The sequence below is a fragment of the Phoxinus phoxinus genome (genome assembly GCF_949152265.1).
Source record: "Phoxinus phoxinus genome assembly, chromosome: 10".
NCBI classification, from domain to species: Eukaryota; Metazoa; Chordata; class Actinopteri; order Cypriniformes; family Leuciscidae; genus Phoxinus; species Phoxinus phoxinus.
The window spans coordinates 34,657,497-34,675,996 of record NC_136885.1 but is presented as its reverse complement, the minus strand read 5'-3'; the positions used below and the strand labels follow the sequence as shown (position 1 = coordinate 34,675,996).

The 18,500-nt window shown below is 37.6% G+C and overlaps 1 protein-coding gene across 8 annotated transcripts in view; it reads right to left on the bottom strand.

Annotated features, from left to right (window-relative positions):
* Positions 1-18,500, bottom strand: part of znf385d (zinc finger protein 385D) — a 221,756-nt gene that overhangs the window by 140,931 nt on the left and 62,325 nt on the right. For 7 of the 8 annotated variants that reach the window (XM_079626320.1, XM_079626319.1, XM_079626316.1 and 4 more), the window contains 2 exons: positions 7,006-7,219; positions 5,291-5,422 (listed from right to left, as the gene is read on the bottom strand). The gene's annotated coding sequence lies outside the window, so the exon portion shown is untranslated. Of the gene's footprint in view, positions 1-5,290; positions 5,423-7,005; positions 7,220-12,416; positions 12,492-18,500 lie in introns of those variants that run through there. The other variant, XM_079626322.1, reaches the window with a different exon arrangement.

Below are 18,500 nucleotides of genomic sequence, written 5' to 3'. Positions count from 1 at the left end.
TTGAATTGAATTGAATGTGGATGTGGATGAGCGCAAGCAAAAATTTTTAAAAGAAATTCTCCTTTTCTCCTAAGAAAAAATTAAGAATGGCATACGGCATCAGAACAACAATAGAGTGAGTAAATAATAACTTAATTTTCATTTTAGGGTGAACTGTCCCTTTGAGATATTTCTAGAGCTGTGAAACGATTAATCGCATCCAAAATAAAAGTTTGTGTTTACATAATATAATATAATATATATGTGTGTGTGTATTGTGTATAATTATTTTGTATATATAAATACACACACATGCATGTATATATTTAAGAAAAATGTGTTATTTATATATAAAATATTTCTATTTATATATAATATCAATTATATAAAAATATACATGCAGTATATAAATGCAAATATTTCTAAAATATATACATGCATGTGTGTGTATTTATATATACAAAATAATTATACACAATACACACATATCATGTAAACACAAACTTTTATTTTGGATGCGATTAATCGTTTCACAGCTCTAGATATTTTAAGTACATATGTTAGACCAAAGGGGTTCGAGGTATTAGACTGGCTATGATAAGTATGATGACCACTACATTTGAATGTGGATTGGTGTATTTTCTGTAAAGCTGCTTTGAAACGATGTGTATTAAAGGAATATACAAACAAATGTGAGTTCAATTGAATTTGAATTGAACACTCGAGTTACAACCACTCAAAACGGTAAAACTGACATTATAAAACCGACAGCTACAACTCTAAACTCTGATTGGATGAGCAGAGCAGTCGTATACACACGACAGCTCATTAAAACACACTTCTGCATTCAGCGTGTGTCCCTGGCCCAGGAGAACTGTACCGGGATGTGAGGAAGAGGAACCGCGGAGAGTGAGTTAGCGTTCATTACACGCTCCACTAGCTCCAACACAGCCTGTCTCCGAGCGCCCGCCATCAGTCACGCTGACACTGTCCTCACTGCAGTCCTGTAGACACGGACCATCACTCTCACACACAGCTCTGTCCCCCACGGGCCCACAAACACACACACATTACCTGATACACACCAGTCCAGACATATCACATCCAGATATCTGAACACACTAGGGATGATTCCACTGCAACATTTCAGTTTCGGTGCTAATATACAGCTCTGAGATCTCGGCATCGTTACTGAAGCAATGCTTTGATTTAAACAGATATAGACTATTGTGGATATGCATGATAAATGATCAGACAAAAAATGTAAAGGGGTGGTTGATTATGATTTCACTTTTCTAACTGTAGTTAGTGTGTAATGTTGCTGTTGGATCATAAACAACATCTGCAAAGTTACAACGCTCAAAGAAATCGCTTTTTAAGGACTACAAAAAACGGCTGGTAGGAACTACACGACATTCCTCCTGGGTTAGTGACATCACCAACCCTAAAATTTACATAAGCCCCGCCCCCGGAACACGATTTATAGATTATCATGACATAATATGCTAATCAATAACTAGAAGATAACTACACATAAGCTTCATAAATTCATCAACTAACCATTCAGAAATGTCCTGTTCTTCTACATGTTGTCACTTCTTCTTGAGTTCAAAATTAGAATATTGTGAAAAGGTTTTCATAAGCTGTAAACCATAATCATCAAAATTATAACAAATAAAGGCTTGAAATATCTCACTTTGCATGTAATGAGTCCACACTCTTAGAAGAAAAGGTTCTATATAGAACCTTAAAAGGTTCTATAGGCGCTTCGTATTTGGAACCCCTAAAAGGTTCTAACCCTTTTTAAGGGTTCAATCAAAAGGGGTTCATTTAGGGGTTCATTCATTCATTTTGTTTTGTCAAATAATAGCCTAAAGAACCTTTGTGCCAAAAGGGTTCTTTCTTGTCATTATAGAACCTTTTTACCATAAAAGGTTATTTGGAGTTGAGTAAAGAACCCTATGGTTCTATATAGAACCCCAATGAACCCTTTTTTCCTAAGAGTGTAGAACCTTTTAGGGGTTCCAAATACGTAGCGCCTATAGAACCTTTTAAAGTTCTATATAGAACCTTTTCTTCTAAGAGTGCATATAATATATTAGTTTCACCTTTTAAGTTGAATTACTGAAATAAATGAACTTTTGCACGATTGTTTCACCTGTACATAGTTATTATTATTATTATTAATTTATGGGTGGTGGAAGGGAATGCAAACACAATTGTATTGAATTGGACGGCTTAATAAAGTACAAAACAAAGAAAGAAATGAAAACCAACATGTCTTTGTTGATCAGGCCAGCTGTACCTATTCAAAAACCTCGCCAATAACAAATAAATCGACTTCTGGAATCAATAACAAGCCTGACTTCATCCCGTAAAGCACCTGCTGAACTATTGACCATTTAATTCAGTGCAGTTACCGATCAAACTGTGCCACAGATTCAAGAGGACCAGACTCAACATGAGGCCTTTGGCATAATCCCGGCCCGCGTTTGCATGGGATCCTGAGCAGATAGCATTGCCTCTAAGCTCATCATCATTAATTATAGCTCGGCTATCAATATGCAATTATCTCCACTGTCTTCAGCGCTACAGGGGCGGGAGCGGGTAAAACTAAAGCCACGTCACCACCGCGTCGTCTAACTCTGGCTTTCAGCGAACGAGGCTTTCCGATAGCTCACTTCGCATCTATAGCTTGGCAAGGAGATCATGATTGCATTACCTCTTTTCCCAGGTGGGAATGGGGCAGCTGTGCCCTTCAACAAAAGCACTTAACCTGAATTGCTTCGGTAAACACCAGCCTGTGTAAATGGAGCAGGAGGAAAATGCAGCATCAGGGTTGCCCGCCTGGAAATGTTATTGCTTTGAGGTTGTTCTTTCGTTGGAGACTTAAAGGGATGGTTTGGAGTCATTTCAACCTAGGGTCCTTTGCACCATGACCTCGAGCCAAACAGAAGCTTATTTTCCCTTGGTCAAACATTATTAAAGATAGAGCTTATTTAGAGATATCAGCCGAATGGCGTAGTGCAGGCGCTAATGGATCCAAGGTTGTATCTGGTAAATTACCGCAATAATAATGCCCAGAATGGCACCAAACTTCTACAGTACTACAAATAATTTCTGCACTCATAAAACGCAGCATTGGAAAGTGTGTAAGTACATCAGGAGTTTATTTAAAGGGGTCTTATTATTGTCTGAGGTCAACTTAGGATGTTCACTTGGTTTTTACAATAAAAAACATCAAAATTAATAAGTAATAGGCTATTTTCTACCCTGGTTTTCAGCCTAGCTCCTGAAACGCTCAGTTTTTATGTGTGTGCCGCATTGAAGATGTGGAAGTAAACGCCCACTGCTATGATTGGATAACAGTTTTGCATGTTATAATGAGTTTCATTTAATGTGTGAGTCTGTGGGCGGGGCTAAATGGGCGGTGTTGAAGTAGGCGTCGATCTTCTTCTGTGGAGGCGGGGTTTGATACCCTGTGACGTCATAGATCCCTACTTTGAAAAACCTGTCGTTCACTGGGTCTGCTGTCAATAAAAGCTTTTATTGGACTAACAAGGAAGTGTTCAGTTCAGTAGTATGATGACCTCTTATATGTCAAAATCTCAAGGAAAATTTTATTTCTCAGTTCATCACCCCTTTAAATAACACTTTCCTGATGGCTTATGCTAGCGCTAACCCGGACGTCGAGGTCAGTTCCGTGATTTGGGAAAAGCCCGTAAAATCTCACGTGATCACCCGGTGTTGCTGAAAACGTTTTTTTTGGTATATCCAAAAATGTGTATTATTTTTTACGAAGTGTTGACAACTTAGGCCCCATCCACACTACTGCGTTTTCGTTTTAAAAAAACGGAGACCTTTAGCTACGTTTGCACCTCCCGTCCAGACTACAACGGCAAAAACGAAGAAGTTTAGAAACGCTGCCGACCCCGTTTTGCGTTTTGAATCTCCGCAGGGCGTTTTAGTGAAGACGGTCAAAACGGAGGACTTTAGAAACGATGACGCAGAGGCTCACACTCGGCTCTATGATTGGGTGTCATCAGTCATGGCGTACCCTTCCCTGATTCGTCAGCCACCCGTCACATGACCCGTCCCTGGGAAGAAAACCTACAAAAACAGCCTGGACTACGTAACGTTAGTGACTGCAACATGGATAACGAATTACAAGCGTTACTGACGTTGATGTCTTTGCTAGCAGCTGTTGTGCAAGTCAATTCTGCATTTTACAATCTTATCACTGCCTACATGCGCCTGTGTACACCGGCACGCTCATGCCCAGTGTTGGTGAATGCTTACGTGATCCACGTTTTCAGTCGTTTTAATGTGGACGGAGATCAATTCATTAATGTAAAATAATGGCATTTTTTAATAAATAAAAAATAAAGTAATTTTTTAGTTTGACAAAAAACACACAGCAAAACAGCTATAAAGCGTTGAAAAAAAAAATCATCATTTCTGAACATTGACTCTCAGACTTTATTCACTTTTTTATTATTGTTTCAAAATAGAATTAATACAAGTGTAGAATAGTTATAATAGGGTCTCAGTATTACACAGTGTGACAACATGCCCCGCCTGCACAACTTGGATTTAAACCCCGATAGTGTCTTATCTGGTTAGATCAGCATTAAAGAACTGTCTCAACTCTTAAATAACAGATATAAGATTAGAATAATATCAGATTTGTCTAATTTTAAATAAACACAAAAAACTAAAATGAAATATTAACTTAAGAAATTAACTTTTGCTATGGTTAAATAAATGTTGAGTGATATCTTCCAAAGATTTTTTAATTTTGGTGCATTTTTTTCTATGTAGTGTTGATATGGCAACTATAAATACATAAAATTTCGTCATGCTGGCATATGTGGAAAGTTTTAAACCAGTGTGTTACAACCTTTTACTTGTGTGTTGCTCCTACAATGCAGGAGGAATAAAAATAGACAGAAATTAGAAAGTTGTTGATATAAAATGAATGTGGAAAGTTCCTAGAGAAAAAAAAAGTGCGAGTGCATATTGAGATCTTTGACTTTTGATTGGCCAAATAAATACACATGAACAGAACTATCTGACTAGTTTAACTATAATGACTTTGAATATTGTAATGATGTATTGAACTAACCGCTGAACTAAAACTGTCCCGGCGGTTTTCATTTCAGAAATATGGTCACAACGTCCTGCCAAGTTTGAGACTGTTTATAATTTAAGAGGTAACATTATAGGTGGCAAAGTGGGAATGGGACAATTACAGAAGGTGTGAGGGAAAATATTCCAGAGAGGGAACAGATGATGGCAGATGTGCACATACCTTCCCGGAAAGAGTTCAGGAAGAATCACTTCTTTTGTCTCGGCTGTTTATCTTCTCTACGGGTCCTTGTATAGTGATCCAACCATCCCAAAAAATCCGGTTAAAGAAGGAACGTTTGTGTGTCTGGCAAACCTAGCGAAGACAAAAATGAAATATTAATGATGATTTGGAAAGTATAATAATATGCAAGCATGTACCCTCATTTTTTTCTTCTAGTATTAAGTATTTATCCATCTCAAAAACACATTTATAAATATTTAATATGTAAATATAAATATATTTATTAATATTTAAATATGTTTTAAATAATCATATTTTACAATGTAAATATGCATGTTTTATATAATTTGTATGTATAATATTCCTAAATTAGGTTAGATGGATGGATGGATGGATGGATGGATGGATGGATGGAAGGAAGGATGGATAGATGATTGGATGGATGGATGGATGATTGGATGGATGGATGGATGGAAGGATGGATGGATGGATGATGGGATGGATGGATGGATGGATGGAAGGATGGATAGATGATTGGATGGATGGATGGATGGATGGATGGATGGAAGGATGGAAGGATGGATGGATGGAAGGATGGATGGATGGATGGATGGATCGATGGATGGATGATTGGATGGATGGATGGATGATTGGATGAATGAATGATTGGATGGATGGATGATTGGATGGATGGATGGATGATTGGATGGATGGATGGATGAATGATTGGATGGATAGATGGATGGATGATGGATGGATGATTGGATGGATGGATGGATGATTGGATGGATGGATGGATGGATGGATGATGGATGGATGATTGGATGGATAGATGGATGATTGGATGGATGGATAGTAGGGATGATTGGATGGATGGATGGATGGATAGATGATTGGATGGATGGATGGATGGATGATGGATGGATGGATGGATGATTGGATGGATGGATGATTGGATGGATGGATGATTGGATGGATGGATGGATGATTGGATGGATGATTGGATGGATGGATGGATGGATGGAAGGATGGATGGATGGATGGATGGATGGATGGATGGATGGATGGATGATGGATGGATGGATGGATGATTGGATGGATGGATGGATGATTGGATGGATGGATGGATGGATGGATGGATGGATGGATGGATGGATGGATGGATGATTGGATGGATGGATGGATGGATGGATGGATGGATGGATGGATGGATGGATGGATGGATGGATGGATGATTGGATGGATGGATGGATGATTGGATGGATGGATGGATGGATGATGGATGATGGATGGATGGAACTTCAGAAAGTGAACAGCAGTGTTTTACTGTACACACACACACACACACACAAACACACACCCATTGCAAAAATTACATTTCATTGGATTAATCATTCAATTTCTTAAAAATAAACAAGTGACGCATGTGCACTTAATGACTATATTTAGAAATGCAGTTGAACTGCAGATCAATTATTTTTCCATTGTATATTTGCACAATGCGGCGCACAAAGCCTCCTCTCGCGAACTGTCCTTCGGCAGAGAGAACGGACGCTCTGAGGTCAATTATCTGTAGTCTCCGCTCTCTCTCTCAGACAGAAATCAATGAGTGCTCCTGTCACACACTGCTATCTGCACAGCACAAGCCCAAGACTCGGGGACAAGAACAACTTGTTTTTTCCTCTAAGCTGATTGCAGTGAACTGCCTCTCTTACCTTTCCCTTCATCGAAACATCTGCATGACTCAGGGGTGAGGTTACGGCGGGACCGACTCTCCCGTCGCCCCGGGAAATGAAGAGCGGAGACGAGTATCTTTAATCATCCATCAGCTCAGATCAACTCAAGGTCAAGATCAAGATCACACAGTTCCTACTTCAGACGCTCAGTCCTGCTGGCACTCGCTGTGCACTTCCTCGGGCTAATGCATCCCTATTAAAAATAGAACAAAACTAGAATTTATAGCCTATGGAAGAACATTTATTACAACCAGAAATAGTTTAGTGACTATTTAAATACATGTGCACTGTTCAAAGGTTAGGGGTTTAAAACTATTTTTTTTTTTAGTTTTTGAAAGAAGTCACCAAGGCTACATTAATTTGATCAAAAATACAGAAAAAAACTAGCCTGGGAAAACCCAGACCACTTCCGGCAAATTTAGATTTGCTCTGCAAGTGGGTCTGGCAAAGAGCCCATTGAAACCCATTTCCAATCCGCCGAAATCGCGGCACCAATCAGAAACGTTTTACACGATGACGACAGAGCAGAGACGGTGACGCAGATTTTGTACATTACAGACATGGATGCCGCCGTGGAACATCACAACATCACTCGTTCGAATCACTTATCACGTCTGTTTCAAGCGATTTAAAATGGTCATTTTCGTTAACACAAACAGAGAATTGCTGAGAGTCTCGAGATGTTTCTCCGTCGCTCTGCATACGTCATGTCATTCATCGCTCTGATTGGTTTTAGATCTTTCCGACGTCCGTTGGTGACGCCCCTGTGGAAATGAATTGTCTATGGAGCTTTGCCAGACCCTTACTCAGTTACAACTGAGAGGGTCTGGGTTTTCCCAGGCTAGAAAAAAACAGCAATATTGTGAAATATTTTTACAATCTGAAACAAACACTTTTCTATTTGAATATTTTACAAATATTATTTATTCCTGTGATCAAAGATTAATTTTCAGCATCATTACTCCAGTCGTCGGTGTCACATGATCCCAAAAGAACAGCATTTATTTGTCATTATAAATATCCTTACTGTCACTTTTGATCAATTAAAATTTTCTTTGCTTAACAAAAGTATAATTTAAATATTTTATTTTATTTTATATATATATATATATATAGGGGTCATGGCACTTGCATTTTGTTGTCCTATTGTTAGTTTTATTGGTTGTATTGCTCTCCTCATTTGCATGTCGTTTTAGATAAAAGTGTCTGCTAAATAATTAAATTAAAATGTTAATATATATTTAGTGTTGGGTGTAATTAATTACTAAGTAATCTAATGTAATCTAATTACTTATCCCTTGAAAAAGTAAAGTAAGGGATTACTCTTAATTTTTCTGTAATTTAATTACAGTTACTTCTGATGTAATTGTATTAAATACTATATATACAACAATTCTACATTCAACAATTATGGATTTAACATCAAAATTAAATGCTAAAATTTATGTTTTTAATATAACCCCCCTTTACACACGTTGGTCAGTTCAAGAATAACTTATGCAATTATATATTGTTTATTTGAAAGAACAACAAGGGCAGTTTCATGTCTATCCTTGTATTGTTTAACTGGTCGAGGCTGATATATGGAATTTAGAAAGTAATTATAAATAATCCAATAATATCCGAGAGTAATTATTAATCTAATTGCATGGTTAAAGATGTAATTATTATCAGTTACAGTAATTAATCACTTTTTTTATCCAACACTGACTACATATATGAATACTTTAAGTATTTATATTTAAAGTATTGATTTCTTAAAAAAAAAAAAAAACACTACGGATTACAAGATTGTTTTTTTTTTTTCAGCAAGGTCATTTTAAATTGATTAAAAGTGACTATATATATACTGTATGTGAACCTCGGAAAATTTGAATATCGTGCAAAAGTTGATTTATTTCAGTAATTCAACTTAAAAGGTGAAACTACTCATTATGCAAAGTGAGATATTTCAAGGCAAGTCTTTATTTGTTATAATTGTGATGATTATGGGTTACAGTTTATGAAATCCCAAATTCAAAATTAGAATATTGTGAAAAGGTTTTCATAAGCTGTAAGCCATAATCATCAAAATTATAACAAATAAAGGCTTGAAATATCTCACTTTGCATGTAATGAGTCTATAATATATTAGTTTGTGTTTGAATTCCTGAAATAAGTGAACTTTTCCACAGTATCGAGTTTCACCTGCATGTATATATATATAATTAAACTAGTACTGAGGAGTCTTCAGCCGCTGGCAATCTAGGTTTGGTGAGTCTCGTGTCAGGACTGGATTAGCTGACCTCGCAGGTTCGGATCTCGAGGGACTTGGCACAAACTCCTCTGGGAGTTAAAGTCTCTCTTAATTCATCTTAAATCCCGCTGACAACTAAACTTGGCACAAATGTGAAAAGCCGACACTTCTAGAGTTTGGCAGCGGAAATGAAGTTGAACCCGGGGTGAAGCGCACACAATACTCAGCACTCGAGTCAATGAGACGAACCGGGCAAAACGGCTCTAAAAATCTCAAGCTGGAAGTCTGATGTTTGCTCGTCTACTTGATAAGAAATGAGTTTCTCGTGGTAAATATACCCTGAATTAATTGCAAAGGGGAAAAGCTTTTTGACTAATACAAAATTCATTTGCAAGTTTATAATTACTACACATGACAACAAATCTTTCCATTTACACAATATAATTTCAGTAATGTAACTGGAGACTAATGATGCTAATTTATGGACTACATTACGTTATTTAACAGACTAAGGGGACAAAAGGCCTCAAACATTGATTTGCGTCCCTTATGTGGAAACACAGACAAAAACCTTGTGTTTAAAAGCCTTACAATGTGTCCAGACCAGCTAAAGGGCAGCCGCACTTATAAACAACACGTATACCTGTAATTCTCCAAACTAGTCCATTATGCTTGAAATAAAATATGATTTTATGTTAAAAAACACACACAGTTCATGACATTTCTATTAGCAATGTACAGCTAATGGCTCTTTTGCTAATGGGAACATTAGACACACACATTCCTCAAGAGCGATTAAAAACAAACATTCGTGACGCTCAAATGTACATTTTCTACGAGGGCGTGATGAACGTTAAACGGGATTTCCAGCATCTCCCCCGCAGGAACGCATACAGACACATGCATTAATTATTGAGAGCCACGAGACCCAGTCTAAGCCAGATAAATGTGTGTTTGAACTTTCCCTGCGCTCTCCAAGCCATTTAGCAAGAGTAAAGAGCACCATCATCGAAGTTATCATCTACTTTATCTCTCGAATGTGTTATCCGTCTGTCTCTAAACGCAAACCTGATCCTCTGATGTTCTGCAGGATGAAGATTACTGAGCTTTTAGGTTCGTTTAGATCAGACGTTTCATTTCACGAGATGTGTCCTCATCTCTTAAAACAAAAAGTCTTTTTCACTTCCAAAAATGGTCAATTTAACTGTATTTTACTGTAAAATTACATTAAATGTATACAGTTAGTATCACAGTTATTTACCGTGTATAGTACGGAAAGTTTTTTTTTACCAATTAACAGTTTTTCACCGTAGCATTTTTACAGTATTTTACCGTTAAAATCACGGCTAAGCCCCACCCCCCTTATTTACTGTTGCTATGTCCGTCAATTTCATCTGGGCTCTGGTTTGGTATCAACATGGCTTATGCTGTGACGCTGTTCCTGCTGACATTTTATCAAACTTTTATAAAGCAGCAAATAAAGTGTCCGATAGAAGTAGGCCAAGGTGGCTGCAATATGCGTTCGAAGGCTATATTCAAGACACACCGGTGAAACGCAAGCAACAACAAGGCATCCAAATAGAGGCAAAAGCATAACGGTCACAGTCAAAAAATTACCCACCGCATATCCTAATGGAGACGGAGGCTGGGACTCACAATATCACGAGAAACACTGTTCATGCAAAGCTGGGTCTCTATTTACTTCTATAATCGTTATTACAAAGCAAACGGACTACGCGAGTATAAAGTTGTATTTATTAGCAGCGTGATGTGCTAGCGTATCAACAATTAGGGTAGAGAACCGAAATCATAACCTAAACCAGCATAAAACTGTCTAACTAGTATAACTTCACAGTAAGGTTAAAAGGTAGAGCACTTAAAAGGTAGAGCACACAAAAGTGTGTTGTTGATCTTGAGGGGTTTCGCTGACTGAGGACGTCCACACAGTTTAATCCAAAGACGACACTTGTCAGGATTTGACTTCGGTTTTGGGAAGGGAAAAAACGGACACCCCCCTCCAACCTCTCTGGGAAACGCGTATCTGTGTTACAAATGCCCCAGGCACAACGTTTAACCATATTTTTGATAAAACTACGACGGTAATAGCCTGCCGAGACCAAATATATGAGACGCCTGTGTTAAAGTCAATGGAGAGCTGTGAAAAAGTGTCGGACCGCTGTGGGAGCTCGTTCTTGGCTGCGCTGTGATTGGTCAATCTACATTCTAGGGCGTGGCTTAGCCAAAGGCGAATTATCAAAATATTCAAACTGTTCCCTCCAGGTCCATGTGAGAACATTATCTGAGTCTGACATTGTAATATATTTAGCTCTGGCAGCGGCTCTTATGTAAAGCCCCATAAAGAGACTTTATCCCCACAACTGGCCCTAATAAACTTTAAGACCTCTATCTTAAATTGTTATTCGGCGCACTTAAAAGAAACCCAAGCATGTGTCGAGAATGAAACCCTTTGATGCAGTGATTTTTAATTATTTATTTCTATTAAGCAGTCTCCAGTCTCCCTGCATCGCAAAACTACAAAGGCAAATGTCTAGCATTACTTATATCAGAAGTAAAACTAAGTGCTTTACATTTTAGATAAGCTGTGTAATTTATAAACAATCGAATCAATACTCACTGATGTCAGGAGCCTAGTAGAAACATGCACATAAAACATGTATCTAAATATGGCTAAAGATGATCTAATCTACTAGTAGTCATCAATTTAAGCGCTTAGTTGACTAATCGTGCGTTTATATTTATTAGTGTTAATAAATAGTATATATATTTATTACGTCACAACGCTAACTGGAGGCAAAACAGAGTGAAAACTGGAGGCGGCCAATACAAACCAGCACAGATTCGGCTACATAATAAGGAGCTTAAATTATTATTATTATTATTAAATGTCATCTTGTTGTGTTGTTTGGTTCTAGAATCGACGGAGTACAGCCTCCAATTTTAAATTTTATCGCATAATGTTTTCTAAATTATTGTGATTATTTGTGAATCATCTATGATTGTAGTTTTGATTGATTGGGACTAGACTTTTTGAAGAACCCGGTAAGAAAGTGTAATCAAATACATATTTAAAAACTGAATATGCTGTATCTGGATTCTTTATTTCTAGAAAATATTCACATAATTAAGATCGCACCGTATTGTCACTCTTTACATCGTCGTCTTCTTGGCGCTGGGTATGCAGAACCTCGGGTCGCACCACACAAGTCTTGTACGTGAGCATTTATCACATTATTAGCATCTAAATATTTATATACTCTCGGTTTCTCTTTACGCTCAGTTTCTCTCTTGGGTCGGTGTAGAAGTCAGGCACTCGACCGGAGGAGGTGCTAACGTTAATCCTGTCAGATCGTCCATCATTGAGTGAGCGTGTACGGGTCGGCCAATCTGGTTCCGTCCGTTAAAATTAACTTTTGCAAATAAAAATCGCGGTCCTGGACAGTGAGTGAGCTCGCACATTCAGATAAAATCGGATTTTCTCCAGTCATTGTTAAAAAACAAGCTAACAAAACTGGCAAACTAGCGTTAGTGAAGCGGCCAGAGGGATCGTTCCGCCTCCACCTAAGCTCCGCCCACTAAAAATTGTTTACTAACTGAAAAGTGGTCTATTCACCTTTGGCTAAGCCCCACCCCCCTTAGTTACTGTTGCTACGTCCGTCAACTTCATCTGGGCTCTGGTTTGGTATCGACATGGCTTATGCTGTGACAGCTCTTCCTGCTGACATTTTATCAAACTTTTATAAAGCAGCAAATAAAGTGTCCGAAGTAAGCAAAAGCGGCTGCAATATGCGTTCGAAGGCTATATTCAAGACATACCGGTGAAACGCAAGCAACAACAAGATCCAAATAGAGGCAAAAGCATAACGGTCACAGTCAAAAACTGAACCACCGCATATCCTAATGGAGACGGAGGCTGGGACTCACAATATCAGGAGCAACACTGTTCATGCAAAGCTAGGTAGGTATATTCACTTCTATAATCGTTATTACAAAGCAAACGGACTACGCGAGTATAAAGTTGTATTTATTAGCAGCGTGTGCTAGCGTATCAACAATAAGGGTAGAGAACCGAAATCATAACATAAAACTGTCTAACTAGTATAACTTCACAGTAAGGTTAAAAGCTAAATGTATCTTAGAGCAAAAGTGTGTTGTTGATCCTTGTTGAGGGGTTTCGCTGACTGAGGACGTCCACACAGTTTAATCCAAAAACTTGTCAGGATTTGAAAAAAAGGACCCCCCTCCAACCTCTCTGGGAAACCGTATCTGTGTTACAAATGCCCCAGGCACAACGTTTAACCATATTTTTGATAAAACTACGGCGGCAATAGCCTGCCGAGACTAAACATATGAGACGGCGGTGTTAAAGTCAATGGAGCGCTGGGAACAAGTGTCGGACCGCTGTGGAGCTTGTTCTCGGCTGCGCTGTGATTGGTCAATCTACATTCTAGGGCGTGGCTTAGCCAAAGGCGAATTGTGTCACTAGTCACTACTAGTGTCATGAAAGACAATGTTTAGATAGACCGTAAAAGAAAACTTTCAATGGTGGACGGGGTCATCCCTCTAAATTAGTGTGACACATCCCTCCCACAACCGTCATTAAAATTTTGTGAGACTCATTCCACAGTAGATCTTCTCTTGGCTCGGACCAGACGGGATAGCCTTCATTACTCATTACTTCATTGCCGTCGCGTGTCGGTTTATGGGTTTTTCCCCTCTGGACCACTTTAGGTAAATTCTTCGCACTGCTGACCGGGAGCGACACACAAGCCTTGCCCTTTCAGAGATACTCTGACCCAGTCTGGCTATCACCAGACCAACGCTGAATATTTTACGATTGAACATTAGTCTGGGGAGTCTGCTCTGTATTTCTCACTATAGAAATGACAAAATGTTCGTCAAAAATGTACATTTACACACAAACTGACCAGCAACTGCAACTTTCAGACGCCATTGTTCTTTATTTAGCTCAACTGTCACAGAACGGAAAGCATAGGATTGTGGGATATCATCAAAGGCAGGGAAGGATTCATCTATGCTGCCTTTAAAAATCGATCAGATGAAGGTTATCAGACAGTGTGTGGAGCGAACATTGGATTCGGACGTGCCTTGATGCCTTCTTGGAGTGAGTCCTCTGAAGGCAGCACTTTTAAAGTCTCCCTGTGGAGAAACGTTTTTAATGTTGTTTATATGTATTAGGGGTGTGCAAAGCAGCCGCTATTTGTATCTGTATTTGTATTTGTTGAGGGGGGAAAAGTATTTGTATTTGTATTTGTATTCGGATAAAATTCAAAATAGGCGTAAAAAAAAATTTTTTTTTGCGTTACCCTTCTAATTTATGTTATAGTGTAAGTATTCTTTAATTATATCCATTATAATAATTATGTATATGCAATATTGGTTGATGTTTTTCCATAAATAGCCTACAGCAATGAAACAATGAACGTCATTTAAAAGAAAATATCATAACAGCCATACCTCATCCGAGGTTAAACCAACAACTAAAATACCATTGTAAACATTATGAAGCATACAGCCTACACCTTGCTGTCTGCAAAAGACAGAGTAACTTAAACGTACCATATAACTCCCACACGTGCATACAATTCGACACAAATACACAAGCATTTTTAAACTTTTTAACCGAACGTTAACGTTACTCTGTCAACAGCCTATTGTCTAAATTACCGCGCTAAACAGCTGACGTTACGTAAACAGAGCGAACACGAGAGCACCCGACTGCAGACGTCAATAATGCAGCGTAATGGAATAATCTCCCGATCAAACTCCGCTTCCCGAAAGTTATAAACTGCCCCAGGAACCCAGTTAAGGTACAGAAATCTATTCAACAAAAATAGTGATGGAGTTAAGAGTTTTTTCGCTCTCTGTTGCTGTGTGGAACAGCCTGTGTCCGTCACTCACTCACTCATCCGGGCGTCGTGCACTGCGGTCTCATGAGGAAACACAGCTTTTTGATATTAAGTTTTTTTTGTTCCCGAATACAAATATTTTTTAAAGTATTTGTTCAAAATACGTATTTGTAAAAAACACGTTATTTGTGCCTTTCCGAATACCGTATTCGGGTTCGGCTCCACCCCTAATATGTATCTATGTGGTGTTTTTAATATGCTTATGTGTAAATTCATAAGTCGGAAAGACCGTCTCAAAAACACGGTTTGAAATCGCTGGTGTTTCTGACGTCACAAACTACCTTGTAACCAATCAGATCAACGTGTGATCATCAACCAGTGGATCTCTGAGTGAGTGAGTGGAGGCGGGGCTCATTTGCATATTCATAGAACCGCGAATACTAAATGAGACAAGGGTGTCGAGTTACATTCAAGATATTTTAAGGCATAAATAATTTTTTCCAAGGATTTTTTTTTTTATATATTTAATTTTACTGATCAAATATGAGTTTTAAGGGTTAGAATGATTGACTACAGGGGGACTTTAATTTTTCAGGCGCAGCCATAGATTACGAGAACTGATTGCTTACCTCCAGACCTTAATATGAAGCCTTGTTAGGAGATGATCAATGATATTCACAGGCTTCACCATTGACTTGTCATAATATTTAGGCTCATCAGTGTATATGTATAATGTATTTATTACACTGGGTCAAATATTCAGTTTTTAATTACACTGAAATATATGCTATATACACAATATATATCATATATAGCCTATGGTATACTAGGTTTTGGAACAGAGCCATAGAGACATATACGATGCACAATATGAGAGGTAATCGTGGTGTATACACCATATCTTTAGCTATTAGCATTTCCAATGTCGACTTTTGACTGCATTTTATTCTTTTAAGCATGAACGAGAATGAGATTTTGGCCTACATCAATAAATAGCGCAGTGAAATGTCAGCAGAGCCCTCATATGACCCTGAAACAGGAATCTGGTGTTAAACTGTTCTGACTCCATCAGCAAACCGTTATTGCAATTGTGCTGGACTGTAAAATAAATGCCCCCATTTTGAGCAAAATGAGATTTCTATTTTTTTTTTTTTTTTTTCAAAATCCATTTTTCAACTTGAGCACAGGCCTGCTGATGGCTTTACTTGTGGAGAAGAAAATAACAGTTGCCAATCACTTTCCACTACAGAAGCTGTGAAATAAAGAGTAAAAGCATGGCGTATACTGCAGTGCAAGTGCACTACTGTTCTTCTGTCGTACCTGAGCTACAATTCTAGCATTTGGAGAGTGGGATGAGGCCATTATTTTAAATTAGATTTCCTTTTTTTATTCCCCGATTTAGCTGCGATTTGATCATGCACAAGTTCAAAAGGCAAGACAGATGGATTATAGCTGAGGAGAGTCAGTGCAATGCATTTTCATCTGCTGCCATCCAACAGACTCAACAAGAGCAAATAAACATTGCAAAGTTGTTTAATTTTAATTGACTTCAGAGAACCATGACGCTACTGCTCTCTGCTGGGTAAACATTGCACTGCATTCCTCTAAAATGTCGTTTTTATACACTAAAAAATGCTGGGTTGTTTCAACCCAAATTTGGGTCAAATATGGACGAACCCATCCGTTGGGTTAACATTTTTAATTTAAAAATTTAACCCAACGGCTGGGTTTGTCCATATTTGACCCAAATTTGGGTTGAAACAACCCAGCATTTTTTAGAATGTATAATCGTAGGCTATTTAACCCAACAGTCGGGTTATTTCTAGAAATTACCCAACAATTTTATAAATGACCCAATATTTTTGGAAAATAACCCAACACATTGACCCAATATGTGCAACCCATCGGTTGGGTTAAATAAATAACCCAACGTTTTTCACTGTGTAGTTTAAGATGACAAACCAGAAAAAGAAATGCACAAAAAATGCTGAACATCAAAACACAATTTCAAAGAATGCTTCAGTTATTGTTAAGAAATGCTGTTGATATTTAGTATTGTGCCGCTTTATTGTTGTGAAACGTGTCCACAGTCTGACGTTAATGCAATCAACTACACCAGTTGTAATTGAAAATAGACCATTTTAACTAATATTTGTGTATGCCATGTATTTTTGCGGCAAAGTCACTTGCTTTGATATCTTATATTTCCAATGAAATACAGTTATGTGCATTAGTGCCATTTCAACTTTTGTTAAATAAGAAAAGTACTCTAAAAAATGCTGGGTTGTTTCAACCCAATTTTGGGTCAAATATGGACAAACCCAAACGTTGGGTTAAAAATGTAATGTAAAAATTTAACCCAACGGCTGGATTTGTCCATATTTGACCCAAAATTGGGTTGAAACAACCCAGCATTTTTTTAGAGTGAAATTGCATTTTATCTTTAATCAAAACATATATTCAGTTCATGTTTTTAAGTAACCATACAGATTGGAATTCGTATTACATATTGAAATCACTTTTCCTTAAACACTGGAACCCATCAAAACTGAAAATTGAAAATATTGCAAATATTCCTCTATTTCACACTCAGCAGAGCAGAAATGAGATGCTCCGTCACGCCAACACCACATAAAAAGCAATTTCAAAACAAACACACGTCCGCCTGGATGAAATAATGGTTTCACTCAGGAGGCTTTACTGAAACAATCATGAATCAGAGACGCTTTCAGGACAAAAAGTTACAAATCATCAGTGTCACTGCGACTGCAACCCTCCCATATGTCATCACTACAATGCAAAAAATCATCATGATTAATATGAAAAATTATAAACATCACAGTAATGTCTATTGTAGTGTCTTTGCTACAGTAAAATGATGCTGCTTAACTTCTTGTGCGAATCAATGGGAATTACAGAAAAACTTTCACTTAATTGCCATAAAAATAAGGTCTGATTCATTTATGCAATATTCTTAAAAATATGCTTGATTTTTTTGCAAAATGTTCTTTCTTATTATGCATAATTTGTGGGTTGTAATGTGACCTGAACATGTGGACTAAATTATTTAAAAAAACTTTATTTTGAAAAATTAGAATATGGTGCAAAAGTTCATTTATTTCAGTAATTCAACTTTAAAAGCTGAAACTAATATATTATATAGACTCATTACATGCAAAGTGAGATATTTCAAGCCTTTATTTGTTATATGATTATGGCTTACAGCTTATGAAAACCTTTTCACAATATTCTAATTTTGAATTTGGGGTTTTCATAAGCTGTTTGTTTCATAAACAAATAAAGGCTTGAAATATCTCACTTTCCATGTAATGATAATATATTAGTTTCAC